This window comes from Cynocephalus volans, chromosome 2 (assembly GCF_027409185.1).
Source record: "Cynocephalus volans isolate mCynVol1 chromosome 2, mCynVol1.pri, whole genome shotgun sequence".
In the NCBI taxonomy this organism is placed as follows: Eukaryota; Metazoa; Chordata; class Mammalia; order Dermoptera; family Cynocephalidae; genus Cynocephalus; species Cynocephalus volans.
The window spans coordinates 162,299,956-162,317,859 of record NC_084461.1 but is presented as its reverse complement, the minus strand read 5'-3'; the positions used below and the strand labels follow the sequence as shown (position 1 = coordinate 162,317,859).

The 17,904-nt window shown below is 45.2% G+C and overlaps 1 pseudogene; it reads right to left on the bottom strand.

Annotated features, from left to right (window-relative positions):
- Window positions 1–210: 210 nt before the first annotated feature.
- Window positions 211–1,495, bottom strand: LOC134370667 (interferon alpha/beta receptor 1-like; annotated as a pseudogene).
- Between the last annotated feature and the right edge of the window lie 16,409 nt (window positions 1,496–17,904).

Here is a 17,904-nt window from a genome sequence, read left to right as displayed (position 1 = left end):
CACATGGAAAAGAATATAGAAAACTTTTCTCCAAACTCCTATAACTTCATTTTTAAACAGTTAAGTGTTGTCTGTATTTTTAGGACCAATGATCTGAAGATTTTTTTTTTCCCTCCAACAAGCAAGGATCCTCTTTATAATTTCCGAGAGGAGCAAGCAGCTCAGGTTCCCAGCATAACTCCCACAAAACAACCTAATATTACACAGAGTTTATCTCTGGCCATAGGATTTCCCGTTGTAGCAGTTCTTCATTTTACTTCCTTTATTTTTATCTTCATTAGAATTGTTTCCTGAATCTTGACTAGTCTGGGAGTTGTATTTCTTATCTTCATCAACTTGATTCGTTTCTTCTACTGCTGCAATTGTGTTGTGTATTCAATTATAAAACATCTTTCTGTTTGTTCCTCAGAAGTCAAAAGTAGAAGATTCCTTAATGGCTGTCAGAGAAATACTTAGGTATGCTGGAATAAGGTTTCACTGTGGGAAGAACACATAACTAACACTTATCCAGCGGCCTTTCACGATGCAGATGACAACCAGAATAGAAAACAACGCAGCACAAATTCCAGCTATAAGCCCGACTTTGGAAGCATTCCCTGATTTTGTTTCCTCGCACACAATCTGACTAACGACACTGCTTTTGTTCCACTTTCCATCCATAAAATACGGTCTGGCTTTGACATAATATACAGTCACCAGCTGCAAGTTAGAAATAGTAAATCAGCTTTTTCCCCTAGCATTTTTCTCTCAGCATTTGAAGTGTTTTTCCAAAAAATAATTTCATAAGTTAGTGGGGAATGCTGGTTCACAGGTTGGTTTTCAGACTCTTTTTAGTCACCGACATAGATACACATTTAATCACTACTGGATTTTATGTCAGTGACTGGAGGAAGCAGGATAGTTTGTATTTCAGTATCAAGTATTTTCAGACTAGAGAGATGTGTTATTTCCATCAGATGCTCAACAGGCAGAAAGTAAATTCCTTCTGAGAATTTTTTTTTGAGGAATGACACTGGGTAGTTTCAACATCTTCACAGTTAGGTACTGACCCCCACTTATATGGATGGTTTTTAGGATTCCTTTTAAAATCTGCAAGGAACCTCTGATCTTGAAAGGTCATGTTTATACATGCGTAATCCCCTTTAAAAACATAGCTGTGGTTTTTAGCACTGATTTCTATATTTTCTGGTGGCAGTTTATTTTCAACAATGGTACTGATAGAATACACTGCACTATAGACACCAACTTTCCTGTGCAAGCGTAGTCCTGCTTTAAATTTTAAACAATATGTAGTCTCTGGTGAGAGTTTATAAATTTTATCTCTGGCATAAACAGTTTCAGTCCTTTCTTCTACACTTGAAGAGTTTTTCCAGATAACTAAACTCTATATAAAGCTCTCCTGAGCCCACATGATATAATCTTTTGTTCCAGGAGGAGAGATGTTTATCATTATTGCCTTATCTTCAGTTTCTAAGGGTACTTCTGGAGGACCAATCTGAGAATTGAGAATCTGCTGAAAAAGTCACATTCCTGGCAGACTCATTGCTCCTGTTGCACTTCAGGATAAAGCTGTCATCCATAACGCAGACTCTACATTCTGAGGAGTCTTAGTTTTCCTACACCTGCGGCTGCGGCACACCCTCGCGGTCCTGGCGTCAGGAGGGCAAGCCCCGTTCTCAAGCCACGTGCCTCGCTGGGCCTCCCACCACACAGTCTCCCTCTGCCTGAGTGCCTCGCTCTCCCCACGCTCTAGAAACCGTCCAACCATCCTCCCGTCGCCCTCGCAATCCCTGTCACTTCCTTGCTCTCTGAGCCATTGCCTCCTCTCTGTTTTGTGACCCTTCCTGCAAACTGACAGCGTTTTAAAACTAAGCCAGAGCCACAGCAACCCCACTGCCCCCGCATGGACAAGCTCTTGTGGACCTCGCTGACACACACTGCTACGGACCTCATGAGCCATCCTGCCCAGCAGGGGAGACCCACAAAAGGTCGCCCATGGGAGTGAGGGCTACTCCCTGTTGCGTGTCCCCAGGACCAAGAGGAGTATTACGCATAGGATGAGTGTCCAGTAAATATTTTTTGCCTCAAGGTCAGAAAACATGCCAGGTTTCTGAGGGTGTGGGCAACATGACATCTCATATATTGCTCTGTGGGTGTGCAAATTGATATGAGCTCCACAGGTGTAATATGGCAACCTTTGGAACATACACAACCTTAGACCCAGGAATTCTATTCTTCAGTGATTATCCTACAGACATACTGGTGTTGAGTGCAAAATTATGTATTTATAAGTATATTCATTGAAGCTTTGTTTGTCCCATATGTTCATCAGTGGTGGCCTGCTTAAATAGGTCATGCATGCATCTGCACTACGGAAGAGCATGTAGCTATCAAAAAAAGAAAAAGGCAGGACTACATGTACTGATACAGAAAATGCTGCAAGATATCATGCAAGTGACAAAAGCAACATGCAGAATAGTGAGTATAGCCTGTTTGCTATGGTTTGAATATGTCTCCCGAAGAGCTGGTGATGCAAACTTAATCCTTAATGCAACAGTGTTGGGAGGTGGGGCCTAGCTGGAGGTGTCTGGGTCACAAGGGCTTCATTCTCATGAATAGATTAATGCCAATTATAAAAGGGCTGAAGCTGCAAGTTCAATCTCTCATGCGCTTCCTCCCCGTGAGATGCCACCATGTTAAGACGCAGCAAGAGGTCCCCATCAGGTTGGCCCCTCAGTCTTGGACTTCACAGCGTCCAGAACCATGAGCCAAATAAAATTTTATTGTTTATAAATTATGCAATCTGTGGTATTCTGTTACAGCAACACAAAATAAAGACACCATTAATGTGAAAAAAGGTACATTCACAAATGTTTATAAACATACAGAATATTTCTCATGGAATGCCCAAGAAACCAAGGAGTAATTGCATTGGGAGTGATTAGGCAGAATGAAAGGCAGAGAAGTTCATGTATAGATTTTCCTACTCTTAAAAATAAAATATTAAAAATATGATAGATTTCTGTCTCTAATAACATTTGGGGGAAGCTAAAACTGCAGTTGAATTTTAAATCACTGTGGGACTGGCACTGGGCTTATTCCTTGAAGACACAAAAGAAGAACATTAAATAGTCTTTACTTAGAGAAAAATTCATCAATGGAATAACCATTGGCAGACAACACCAGGAAGGATGCTGTGAACTGGCAAAATGGGACCCCCAAGCAACAACGCCAGCGCAGTCAGGGCAGGCTGCAGAAAGGGAGAGAGGGATCCCCAGCCTGGAGCAGGAGGCTCCTGGAGTACAGTGGGTTTTGCCCCAGGAGATGTGCATTTATTGCTCCGTAGACCAGCATGGCTGTGAGTGCAGTCACTGACCCAAGGGTTGGAGGCCAGCAGCCTAGCAGAACACAAGAAGTGACTTGCTCTGCGTTCTGGAATCGGTATTTACTCTGCGTCTAGTCACAGTCTGCCAGCTGTCAGCTCATGGCCCATGACACAGTTGCTGTGGTAAGGTGCAGGGAGGGAGTGGCCAGAGCAGCTTATAAATTATACACACCTGCCCGCGTGACGCAGGATGTGTGAGTCAGTGAATGTTCCTGCTGCTCCCTGGTTTTCTGGACTTTCAAGGTCTTCCACATCCTGGCCATGCTCCCCTGCCCACCTTGTCCCAACCCCCTGCCCCCACCCTTCAGGCTTTTTCCCACTGTCCTCCCCACAGTTTCTGTTCTCTGGGTTGACTTGCCCCAGCTCCTGCTCGCCACGTCTGCCCCTCCTACCTGGCCAAACCTCACGCGCCCAGCTGGACTCCTAACTTCTCCAGGAAGCCTTCTCCTCCCACAGCTCTTCAGCCCCTACTTAGTGCTTTTTATTACTAGCATTATGTAGTTTAACCTTTAATTACTTTCCAATCCCATCCCACACCTTTAGTTTTCTTTCCCTAACAAGCGATAAACTCTCTGAGGGTGGGGCTGGGGATTATTCTACTTTGGTGTCTCCTCCCTTACTCAGTACTTTTTGAATGATTGAATGATTGAATGATAACATCTCCACTTCCTAATCCTGGCCATCCAAAAGACAGGGTCAGCCGTCCTCACTGAGGTCACAGGGGTTTTTAGGAATGTGAGCCTTCCTAAACCTTAAAGTGATATTTACAAAGAAAGAGGAGGGAAAATAAAGAAGAGGGTAATTTGTCCCTAGTCACAGTCAACAGAGAAAAGTCAGCCAGTTCCTGGATGAGGTGTGGCACCCAGGGCCTCACAGAGCAGCAAACTGGCTAGCATCACCACCAGCTGTAATAGCTCTGTCCAGCCAATGGTGTGAGCTCCCTTCGCACCACGCATGCACAGGGATTCTCCCCCAAGAGCTGCATTTCTATGACCTTGGTTTTTCCTGTCCCTGTGGTCCCTTTGTGCATGCCTCTCCCCCTCTGTCTCTGCAGCCCCCACACACCAATACCAGCCTTTGAGAGTCTGAGAGTCGGGGAGCAGAGGCAGGCTCGCCCTGGCATGGGGAGCCTTCAGAGTACACAGTGCACACAGTTGCCAGTGCAGCCTTGCTGGGGACCAGGGCTGGCACAGGTTCACACCACTGCCAGGCCTTTAATCCCCTGGGTCTTTCTTCCTGGGAAACCTATGCTGCCACCCATTGCAAATCAAAGTGTAAATCCTTCCACCTCCCCACCAAACACACATACACACAAGCTCTTCTGACTGATGAGTGAGTACATCAGTCTGTTTCTGTTGCTTATAACAAAATACCTGAAACTGGGTGATTGATAAACAAAATGAAATTTATTGCTTATAGTTACAGAGGCTGGGAAGTCCAAAATCCAGGGAACACATCTGGTGAGGGTCTTCTTTGGTGGTGACTTTACAGCAATGCAGGGAAATGGAAGAGCACAGAGAGAGAGAGAGTTCCTCATTCACTCCCCTTTTAAAGCCCTCTGAACCACGCACCTGACCACCATCATTAACCCATTCACTATAGCACAGTCCTACAAGGCACCGCTTTTCAATTATGGTAATAGGATTCCCATCCTCAACAGTTACAGTGGGAATTAAGTTTCCAATATATGAACTCTGGGGAACACAATTCAATCAATCCACAGCAGGGAGTGAGGTCATTTTTATCTAGATCCTAGGTCCACCCCGGTCCTTTCAGTACTCGCAGCCTCCTGTGAGCTGCCCGCACACCTGCATGAGCTGGCCTTGCCCTGCCCTGACAGACACTTCTGCTCCACACCCTTACTCTGCTTTTGACAGGGAGGGGCTCTGAAGCAGCTCTGTATTCCCTCTCATACCCTAACACTGGAGCAGTGGTCCTCAAGCCCATGCCAACCTTAAAAACACCCAGTGCCTTTCTAAAAGGAAAACAAACTGCTTTTCTCTACACTCATACAATTCTGACAGCAAATGTGTGATTTCTCCCTCACATTAAGCGATTCTGACACTGACTACCTGGAGTTAGCACAGACCCCACAGGTTAAGGACTCAATCTCACAAGACTGTCCCCACTTCAGACACCTGTCACAAGTCCCCGCCCCCATAATTCTGACCAACTGACGATTAAAAGAAAAGCCCTCCTTGCATTTGATGATTTGCTAGGATGGCTCACAGAATGCAAACAAACACTTCACTTCCTACTGGTGTTTTCTCATAAGGAAGATGACGTGGGAGCAGGGCGAGGTGTGGGGCATGGAGCTTCCATGCCCTCCACAGGCACTGTCCTCCGCACACCTCTGTGTGCTCCCCAGCTGGAAGCTCTCAGAACCCCTCCACTTACCATCTTCTATGGTGGCTTGATTATGGAGACTTCATTGATTTGATCATTGGCCATTCATGACTAACTCAGTCTCCAGCCCCCCACCTCCTTGGAGGTCCAGGGGTGAGGCTGAAAGTTCCAACCCTCTAGTCACCTGGTCACATCTTCTGGCCATCAGCCCCATCCTCCAAGAGTCACCTCATTAGCATAAACTCAAGTATGGCTTGTTAAGAATAATAAAAAAATTTCTCACTCCTATCACTTAGGAAACTTTAAGGGTTTTAGGAGCTGAATGCCAGGAACTGGGGCTAAAGACCAAATATATATCTCTTGTCAGATAACTATATCACACTTTCCTTTACCTTACACAAATTAAATCAGGATCTCTGGATGTGGAACCCAGAAAACAGAGCTTGTTTTGTATGTGTGTGTGTTTGTGTGTGTATGTATGTATTTGTGTGTGTTTTTAGGTTACCCAAGTGGGTCACATGTGTAGCCAAAGTTGAGAGCCACGGACTGGAAGTAACAGTCGTGTTGGTTTAGGATGCTTTCAGGTATGAGGAACAAAAGATCCCAGGTCAACAGTTTATGCAAGAGTTTTCTTACCTCCCATAACAAAAAGTCCAAAGATGGGGCAGTTGCAGGGGCTGGTCAGCCCCGTGCTGTGACAGTGTCATCAGGGACCTGGGTTGCCCCGTGTCTGCGCTGAGACATCTTCCCCTGCCAGGTGCCGCCTCAGGAGGGACGCCCCGCATCCCCTGCGAACAACAGCAGAAGGGAGCCCTTTTTCTGCACCTGTCGCTTGCCTTGTCTCTTTCCAGAGAGTACCATTAGCTTACCTGAAACTCATTTGTGTTTTGATCCCTCTGGCCTCAGGGTGTTTGATCTGGGTATTCTAAGATTAAGAGCAAGACTCACTGAGTCCCTCAAAGACTGAACTCCAAACTGGGAGGACATGAAATGACAGAATTACAGAGGCCGCAGCAAACCGCTTACAGTCCCTCGATTTCAACGACGTACTGACCACTGCCCAGGGCTGCTGCCAGCAGGTGTGTGGTGTGAAGCGTGGGAGCCTGTCCATCTCTGTGTCCCTCTCCTGCTTCCTGGCTACCCCTTTAACGGCCATTCCTCAGCCTCAGCTGCCCATCAGAATCACGTGAGGCCAAAACAATAATTTGTGTCCAAGCCCCACCTCCAGAGATTCTGACTCAATTGGCCTAAATGGGGCTTGGGTATCGTTATGAGCTGGATGGTGTCCCCCCAAAATTCATATGTTGAAGTTCCAACCCCAGTGTCTCAGAGTGTGACTGTATTTGGAGATAAGGACTTTAAAGTAAAAAAAATAGAAAAGTGATGGGGTGGGCCCTAATCCTATAAGACTGGTGTCTCTGTGAGAAGAGGAGATTGGACGCAAACACACAGAACAACAACCATGTGAGGACACAGCAAGAAGATGCCACCTACAAGCCAGGGACAGAGGTCTCAGGAGAACCAGCCCTGCCCACACCTTGATCTCAGCCTCTAGAACTATAAGAGAATAAATGTCTGTTGTTTCAGCTGCTCAGTCTGTGGTATTTTGTTAAGGCAGCAACTAACACAACATTAATATGTTTTTACCTCCCCAGGTGATTCTAACATGCAGCCAATTGAGAACCCCTGCTCCACACTCTTGTGTAAAAGTCAAGTTTCCAGAAAGATGTGTGCCTGGGCCCCACTCCCAAGGGCTCTGATTTATTTGATCAGGTGTGGCAACAGGTCAATGGCATTTTTGACGCTCCACAGGTAATGTCACAGTACAGCCAGGATGAGGAGAAGCCCTTTAGACCTTGCTCAGCTTCCAGGCACAAATACAGCAACACCCATACCCCAGCAAGGGGCAAGGTGGCCTCACATTCCTGAAATTCTTCCCATCTGTGTGATCCAGCACAGATCTGGGTGAAGAAAAAAGCCGTCTTCAAATGAAAACCCCTGGCAGATTGGGATTGGAGGAGAGTGGAAGAGGGGGTGTGATTTGCAGTTTACAGTTTAGCTTGGATTCCTTGGATTCCTTTCATTAAAATTGCTTTCCTCTCACTACTCAACTGAAACAATGATCCCCAAAATTACGAACTTTGGTGAGGGAGAAACAGAATTGTGAAGCATAAAATAAGAAGTAAAAGCCGTGCCTCTCTTCCACCCCATTGCTCTCCCCAAGGGTAACAACTATTCATAATTTCTCATGTGCCCTTCCTGAAAAAAAGTGCTGTGTGTATACCAGCATATGAACAGTCTTTAAGTTTTACACAAATGAGAATACATATATATTTCTGGATATTGTTTTAACTTAGTAGCACATTGAAGTTGAACTCCTCCTGCTGGCTTTTACATATTCAAGTCTCTCCTCTTTTTTTTTTTTTTTTTTTTTTGTCTTTTTCGTGACTGGCACTCAGCCAGTGAGTGCACCGGCCATTCCTATATAGGATCCGAACCCGCGGCGGGAACATCACTGCGCTCCCAGCACCACACTCTCCCGAGTGCGCCATGGGCTCAGCCCAAAGTCTCTTCTCTTTAAAAAAGTGACTCTTGTTCTCCAGTCAGCCAATTCCATCCACAGCTTTATTTCTCTCCTTGTTTTCACAGGCACATTTTTGAAGCAATCTCTACAGCTGTGATGGATTTTCCCACCTCCCACCTTCTGCTCAGCCCTCTCCAATCTGGCTCTGCTCCTACTGGCCCAGCCATGCCAACTTGCCTGGTGGCTTCAGGCACTAAATTGAAGGGCGTTGCTCAGTCCTGGCTAGCTGGATGTGAGCAACACCTGATCCTGAAGGCCACGCCTCCCTCCAAAACTCTCTTCTTCCCTCTCCCCCTCGCTTACCTGAGGCCATCCTTGTCTACCTGTCTGCACTGGAGACTCCTCGGGCTCTGATCAAAGCCCTCTTCTCTGCTCTGCTCCCTAGCATGGTGCCGAGCACACAATAATTACAGCAACTGTGTGTTGCATGAGTCATTCCACAATAGACAAGAAATGAAGAAATGTATCTTGGGGAATCTTTCCATGTCAGTATATACTGACCTACCTCATTCTTCCTAACAGCTGTGTGCAATTCAGTTTTACAAAGAAACTGCAATCTATTTACCCATTTCCCTTTGATGGACATTTAGGTTTATGGTTTCTGTTGCACCCAGTGCTCCTATAAATATCCTTCTACAAGTATTTTGGGTTGTGCTGCATGGTGAATTCCTACAGGGGAATGGTTTGGTCAAAGGGGTGTATATTTTTAATTTTTTGTAGATATTACCAAATGGCCCTCCCACACCTCCAACACCACTGCAGGTGCCACCCTGGAGGATGCTTGTCAATCTGAGAACCAAAAAACTACCTCAGTTTTGATTTTCATTTTCCTTTATTATGATCCTGGTAAAAACAAGAACAAGCAGCCATAAATTGCTGCTACCTTGAGTGGGAACAGAGTGAGGGCGGGTAAAGAATAAACTGTCTTCTTTTTTTTTTTTTAATTGAAAGATAATTGATTATATACATTTGTAGGGGACAGAATTGAATATCAATACATGTGGTGATCAAATCAGGATAATTAGTATATCCATGTTTACCAAACAAAAGCAATCTTTGTGAGCCTTAACTAATTTCTCACTAACCCCTTCCCTCTCCCTCTTTCCCACTTCTAATAACCACAGTTGTTCCCTTTTTTTGTTTGTTTGAAAGATCAGTGTATTGCTGGGATTCTTTCTTTCTTTCTTCTTTCTTCTTTCTTTCTTTCATTCATTGATTTCTTAGCTCCCACTTATGAGTGAGGACGTGCAGTATTTCTCTTTCTGTGCCTGGCTTATTTCACTTAATGTGCTTTTCTCTAAGTTCATCAATTTTGCTGCTAATGGCTGAATTTCGTTCTTTTTTATGGCAGAGTAGTATTCCATTGAGTATATATAACACATTTTCCTTATACAGTCATCTGTTGATGGACATTTAGGTTGATTCCAACTCTTGGCTACTGCAAATGGAGCTGCAATAAACATGAGAGTGCAGGTATCTTTTAGACATGATGATTTCCATTCCTTTGGGTATATACCCAGCAGAGGGATTGTTGGATTGTACAGCAGTTCTATCTGTAGTTGTCTGAGGAAACTCCATACTGTTTTCCATAGTGGCTCTACCAGTTTACAGTCCCACCAACAGTGTGGGATGGTTCCCCTTTCTCCACATCCTCGTCAGCATTTATTATCCTCTTTTTGGTAATAGCCAGTATAACTGGAATGAGATGATATCTTAGAGTGGTTTTGATTTGCATTTCAAATGCTTAGTGATGTTGAGAATTTTTTCATGTGTCTGCTGGCCATTTGTATATTTTCATATGAGAAATGCCTATTCAGCTCCTTTGCCGATTTTTAAATTGGGTTACTTATTTTTTTTACCACTGAGTTGTTTGAGTTCTTTGTATATTCTGGATATTAATCCCTTGTCGGATGCATAGTTTGCAAATATTTTCTCCCATTCTGTAGGTCGTCTTTTTGTTCTGTTAATTGTTTCTTTCACTGTGCAGAAGCTTTTGGGAAAAGACTACCTCTTCAATAAATGGTGCTGAGGAAACTCAAATCCATGTGTAGAAGAATGAACTAGACCCATACCTCTCATCATATACCAAAATCAACTCAAAGTGGATCAAAGACTTAAACATAAGACCTGAAACTATAAAACTCCTAAAAGAAAACATAGGGAAAATACATCAGGATATAGGACTGGGCAAAGACCTTTATGAATAAGATCCCAAAAGTATAGGCAACAAAAGAAAACATAAAAAAATGGGATTATATCAAATTAAACTATCTTCTAAAAAGGCAGAGGGGTCAGCCAGAACTCTCCTCGTTGCCTTTTGATGGAGCTGTAGGAAGACTGTTGGCATGAGGAAGACCTGTTTAGAGTGGAATGCCTGTCTCAGGTTACTAGTAAAGGTCAGAAATTTACTCAGGGATGGGCTCAGTTCTCCCAGACAGGCCCCATTTCTCCATTACTCTTCCTGCCTCTATCCTGAACCAACACCCGCTTTGGGTCTTCAGCAAATTCCAGCAGAACCACTGGGCCCAGACTTCCCCTCAGAGGATTTGCCTGGGAGTGGCTGTCTCGTGGTGGGACTATGCACATTGGGACAGCCGTGGGAGCTGCAGGTGCGAGGTAGCGGGACTAGTCAAGGTGGCTACGGCCTTGAGAAAGATCCTGTGGGATTCTTCATCTTCAATGGGGGAGAGAAATTAAAGGCATATTTGACTCTCTGATGGAAGTTCTAGAAACAACCCCCATTCCAACACCCCTTCCCCAGCTATGAGCTCTACAAGGTGAGGGCTAGGACTGTTTTGTTCACCAGCACATCCCAAAAGTCCTGGGCCAGTGCCCAGCACACAGCAGGCACACAGTGAATGTTTGTTGGGTACAATAACGAACTGGGGTAGGAGTGGGAAGATTCGGGAACCATCCACAGACCACCATCTCCAGTGGGTCCCAGGTTAAGAACGTGGCATTGGAGAAACCCTTTCCTCTTCCCCATGGTGGTGGCCCAGGCCAGGCTGGTGGCCTGCCCAAGGGCACTGGAGCAAACTGCTGGGAGGGGTCCTGTTCTTCCCGTTCTGTGCTGCCAGGGCTTTGGGCAAGTCAGTCTACCTCCACCTGCCTCTGGTTCTTTAACAGGGGAGTAAGGATAGTGTCTACATCATAGGTTAGTGTGCAGGGTAAATGTGTCACTGTGTCAATATGAAGTACGTAAAAAAGTTTCTGGCTCTGTTAATAAATAGTCAGTAGATGTTTCTATCATCATCCCAGCCTCCTGGCCATCCACCTCTGACCCTGCCCAACCTGCCCACTGCCGTTTACAGTAGCCCAAGCAAATGCCCTCAGCCTCCTTATCTGGCAAATAAAAACACAGAGCACTCAGCTAAATCTGTAATTCAGATAAACAACTACAGTGTATTTAGCATAAGTGAATCTTGTGCAGTATATGCATTTACTTATACTAAAGCGTTATTCACTGTTTATCTGAAATTCACATTTAACTGCATGTCTTCTGTTTCTATCTAGCAACTTTATCCCCAGACTCATCGTCGGGATCTCCCTTCCCCTTTTCCCAAAGGAAATTATAAAATTTTTACACTATTTTGGATTATTTTCAAAACATTATCTCACTATTGACAGTAATGTGTTTATTCTTGTCACAAGAATATCCCCTTGCACTGGAGCACTGTTTCCTAAATTTGTCTGATTGGAAGAAGAGCCTGGGTCCAGGACCCCAGACCGACCAGATCAGAATCACCAGGAAATGGGCTTGGGAACCCATGTTTTTAGCAAGTGATTCTGGTGATACTGAAAGACAGGCAAGGCTGGGAAATTCTGGAAAAGAAGCTACATTCCGTGCTACAGAGAACAGAATTGATCCTGCTGGAATGATCATTCTCCACTGATCTTGAGGTACACAGGAAAGTGTGGAAGAGTCACTTTGCATGTGGTTAAGTGCTCCATGAACCTCCACTGGCGCACTTGCTGGAAAGCTCACCACAGGGGCGACAAGCACATACTGAGGCCACAAGCACATACTGAGGCCACAAGCACATACCGAGACCACGCTCTGGGAACAGGGTGTGGCTGCCCTTTTGGAGGGGCTCCCAGGTCACTCACTGCCAATGACCTCAGAGGTCTCACCCCTGTCTCCTGAAGCCACCCAGGGCCCCAACTCCTGGTTATGTTTCTCTAGTCTCAGTGCTCTGGGAATTGTTGCCTCTTTGAATTCTTGGGTTTTTGTGCTTACTCTTTCGAAATCATTGCAGGTCAAGAGTTCTTTTAAGTCCCTCTGACACTTGCTGTCTCTTTCTGTTTGTTTAATTCTGCTCCTTTGTTCTCCGTCCTTGACATCTATCCCTGCCTCCAACCAAAGACTTCTTTGTAACCCTGTCTTTCTTTTTAAATGTAAACTTACTGGAGTATCATATAAATTCAGTAAAGTGCACAAGTAAATATGCACATACAAAGAGTTTTCACAAGGTGCAGTCACCTGTATAAGCTTCACAGGACCAAACATAACCAGAGACTCAGAAAGCTTCACGTCCCTCCTTTCCAGTCTTTAGCACCCCTTCCAAGGGATCCTCTGTTGACTTCTAACTTCATTTGTTAGTTTCGTCTGTTCTTGAACTTTATGTAAATAGAATCATGCAGTATGTATTCCTTACTGTCTGGCTTCCTTCTCCTAACGCTGTGTCTGTGGGACTCATCTGCACTAAGGGTGGGTGCAGTCGGTCCATTCTAGTTGCAGTATGGCATCCCGCTGTATGAATATTCCAATTTATTTACCCATTCTACCATTGATGGATTGATTCTACTATTGACGGACATTTAGTTTGCTTCTGGTTTTTGATTAATACAAATAATATTCTTGTACATGTCTTTTGGTGAACATACGTGTGAATTTAGGAGTAGAATTGCTGGGTCACAGCATGTGTGAGTGTTCAACGTTAACAGATAATGTCATAAGAGTTTTCAAAGAGATTGTACCAATCTACACCTCCAGCAGCAAGGTTCGAAAATTCCACTTACTTCACATCCTTGCCAACGTAGGCACTGTCTGTCTTTTTCATTGTAGCCATCCTCATGGATATGTAGTCCTACTTTTCCTGTTAGATACATTTTTTTTTTTAAAGTAGCAGTTTAAAAGAGAACATCTAGACTGGCACAGGAATAGTCTGAAAGACAAGACTCATGGGGCTGAGAAAGGGCGATCCTGGCTCAGGGCTGAAGTCCAGGCAACGACAGGTCTCCACACTATAACAAGTGGTGGTGACTGTTCCCACATGCCAAGCATGGTCCACCCTGCTTTATGTGCAGGGTAATTCTTACATGTAATTCTTCTGACAGCCTTCGGAGATAACAGCTATTATTACCCCCACTTCGGAGATAACAGCTATTACAACAGCTATTATGAAGTACAGAGAAGTGCAGTAGCTTCCAAGTCTCCTGGCTTAGAGTGGGGCTGCCCTCTGGCCTTCCACAGTCATGCAGCGTTTTCTCTTGACTTAGATTTTATCTGCTCACAAAAAGGGTGGGGGTGGTCTGCACTGGCAATTTGCCTGTTGCCCTGAGATCAGATAAAACATTTTAGGGGCTGATTTCTCGAACTGGCTGAAAATCTCTTCACAGTGATTCTAAAGCTAGAATTCTGAGCTTTGTAGACTGTGTAAAATACACATTCACATTCCTCACCCCAGATTCTGTTTTGGTAGGTCTGGAATGAGATTAGGAAGGACCCACGAACACACATTTGTAACATGGTCCCCTGGAAATTGTTATACAAACAAGGTTAGTGTGATTGAGGGGGTGTGGGGTGATGGAGTTTGGATGTGTTGTCCCCTCCAAAGCTCATATGGAAATTTGATCCCCAATGTGGCAGTGTTGGAAACTGAGTCATGGGGACAGATCCCTCATGAATGGATTAATGCTCTCCCTAGTCAGGAGGAGTAATAAGTGAGTTCTTGCTCTATTAGTTCCCACAAGAGCTGGTTGTTTATAGGACCCTGGCACCTCCTCTCTGGCTCTCTTGTTTCCTCTTGCCAGGTGATCTGCTTGTGCCAGCTGCCTGCCACTTTCCGCCATGAGTAGAAGCAGCCCGAGGTCTGTGCCGGATGCAGCTGTCCCTGAATTGTAAGCCAAATAAACCTCTGTTCTTTATAAATTACCCAGTTTCAGGTATTTCTGTTGTTATAGCAACACAAAATCGACTAATACAAGGGGTTTGGAAATTTCTAATCTAAGGAGTCTTGAAACCAACTGAGCAGAAGATTGCTGTAGCTAGCTAAAGGAGGTAGCATTGACCATGGGTGCTTTCAGTCATGCCTTCTCACCTATCCTGTAATGTATGTGGGTATAAATGTGCTCAAGTTTTGCTTTTTAAATACTACATAGGCACAGAAATGTATATGTGTGTATATGCACGTACATATGCTCAACTTTCACAGACAATACCACATACATATGTGTGTGTGTATATATTTATAAACTACTCATTGATTCTTTATTTGCAAAGTCACCTACTCTCTAAAACTTATTTGCGACCTCAAAATCAAACCATGGTACTTTTGTGGTCATTTGCAGGCACGCATGGAGCAGCAAACAGTGAGAGTCACCTGACGCCTGTGTTCCCCACTGGGGTGAAACGGTTGCACGCTCTGCCTTCTTGCTCCAGCTTGCCTGCTGCAAGCAAGGGTCTTTTCTCGGTCTATTTAGTGCCACATTTTTCTGCTTTTTGGTGGTGATTTTTCTGTTTAACACAGCCCCCATGCTCAGCGCTGAAGTGCTGTGCAGCGTCCCTATGTGCAAGAAGCCTGTGAAACGACTCACAGAGAAAATGCATGCATTCGGGAAGCTCTGTTCAGGCATGAGTTATGGAGCTGTTGGCAAGAGTTCAAAGTTAATGCATCAGCAATGTGTATTAAATAAGATTTCTTTAAACAAAAATACACCTAAAGGTAAGTACCAATCAGTTGATGAAAACACTGTGATCAGAGGTCCTTAGTAGGTAGCTTTGTGTCCCCCAGGAGCATTCAGTACTTGATTCAGTGTTTGAGGTGACTTTACAGAACACAACTACTTCGAAGGGTTTCGAGGAGGGAGGCAGCTCCCTGCCTGGTTCCAGGCCAGACCAAATGCTCTGAGTGTGGGGAGCACCCCCTTTCGCATTAGCAGTTTCAGCCTCTCCCTGTGCAGCTCTGCACAGACAGGCCCTGATGGCTTTTTGCAGGTCCCTGAACGAATGAAGGGCTCTCATGTGGCTGAGCCCCACCTGGTGAGCTGCACTCTAGCGAGCTCCGAGCTTCTGAGGGCTCCACAGTTGCAAGTTGGAGGGGCCTCCCCATGCCACGAAGACCATCAGGAGCCCCCTTGGTCATGCTCACAGCCTGGGCCCCATTAGGTATCCTCCCCTTTGTGGAAGCTGCTAGGGAAGGGAAGGGGAGGAGAAACAGTCACAGAGAGCATACTGTGCGTTTTCTGGCACAAACTGAGGGAAATCTGGCCCATTATTTCTGATTCTTTGACTCATGTGCAGCTTTTTCAACGCAAATGTTTCAAGAACTTCATACAAAGGTTTTCTAGGTGACAGCTGTACGATAAGCCCAAATGTTCTTCCTGGGGTAACCTAGTTAGAGAAACATCAACCACATACAGAAAGCATTTCTGTCCCTGATGACCAGCTGGACTTTGTGATCCCTGGCCATGCCAAATGAGTGCTCTCTTTCTCTCTCTCTCTCTCTAAGTCTGCAGGGGCTGTGCGGGGACAGCACCCTAGGCCCTTCAGCATCACCGGCCACAGCTACTAAATTTGTCTCATCAGGGGACAGAAGGCAGGCTGTGGGCTCTTGGAAATCCTCCCAGTGTCCCTTGGACTCACGGTTAACCTTCTCCTAAAGTAGATACTTGAGTGTTACTATTTGGAATCCTCAATATTTTTTTGCCCTAGTGGTCCCTTTAAAAATTACATATTGTGGGCTGAGACAAAAGGAAAAATCTTACCTATTTTTAGCAAAAACAGGTCAAAAGCTTGCTGTGAGAATTGTTTGATCCTGTCCATTCTAAGTAATGAGAGGGTGAGGAGATGTTGCTAGGCAACACTGCACATCTTTCCCAAAAGCCACACCATCTCCTAGCAACAGGCTGCCTGGAGTGACCTCACACTGCTGGAACCACTGCAGGCACACTTCCCAGTCACCTGTTTCACTCTTGTCCTCTGGTCACATTCGTTCAGTCTTGCAACAGCTGGATTTATTGAGCACTGCACCCTTGCCAGGCACTGGGTACACATGGTCCAAAGATGAGGCCCCTGCCTTTGGCGTGAGTCCAGTGGAAGAAGACACAGAAACACATGACTCTGCAACAGTATGCTGGTTGCTAATGTGAGGAAATAAAAAAAATCACACCTGTTTAGATACAGGTGGCAGCAGCATTCTTCATCAGGACGACACTCACTTTATTTGGGAAAATAACCTGATAAACTTCTGGGGCAGGATTTGGCCCATGAGGGCAGGGACACTGTCAGAGAGAGGAGTTGGGGGTGGGTGTTCCCGAAAGAGTGGGGAAGAGCAGGGAGGGCAGGGACATGGTCTGGCTCTGGGACATCCTGGCTGAAGGACCCACTTGAGGAGGGATGTGGATTTTAAGTGTTTTGCTTTTAAAAGCACCTCTAGTGACCTAAAAAGCTTCAGTGAACCTTCTACAGCTCTCAGCAGAATTCTGCTCACTGCTACCATGAAAGGGCTTATCAAAGAGAAAGGGCTCCAACTCCTTTTGGGTTGATGCCAGGGCAGAGGTAAAGGAGACAGAGAAAAGAACAGCTCAGCCAAGGCTGGAAATACGTGCAAATGTGACCTTGAGAACACAAGTCCCTGACTCCCAAATTGACAGAAATCATGGGCAGAGTGCTGACTTCACCTGAGAAGCCGGGTGATGGGATCTGAAGGGGTGGTGAGAGCCCAGCCAACACCTGGCTGTAATGTAAGGAAGGCAGGACGAGGAGCTTCCCACTCTGCCTGGGAAGTAGGGAGAGGTGCCCAGAAGAGGTGCCCCCCAAGCAAACTCCTGAAGGAGGAGAGGTGAGAAGGTGCTGATGAGAAGCGCAGGAGCAACGACAAAGGGAGCAAAGGCTGTCTGCAGACCAGGCACCAAACCTCGGGAGGTGCAGAGCTTGTCGAGAAATGAAGGGGTCCACTGAATGAGGAGCGGGGCAAAGGTGGAAGCCGAGGGATGACAGCTTGGCCTCTGAGAAGACAAAGTCAAATCTCACAAGAGGATGGCCCTGTTATCTTCAAAAGTGGTGCTGTGTCCATTAATAGATGGTGATGACGATTGCAGATAGATAGATAGATAGATAGATAGATAGATAGATAGATAGATAGATAGATAGATAGATAGATAGATAGATAGATAGATGATAGATAGATGATAGACAGGTAGATGATAGATAGATAGATAGATAGATAGATAGATAGATAGATAGATAGATAGATAGATAGATAGATAGATAGATGATAGATAGGTAGATGATAGATAGATGATGAATTAACAAATAGATGATAGAAAGATGATAGATGACAGACAGATGATAGATAAACAGAAAGAC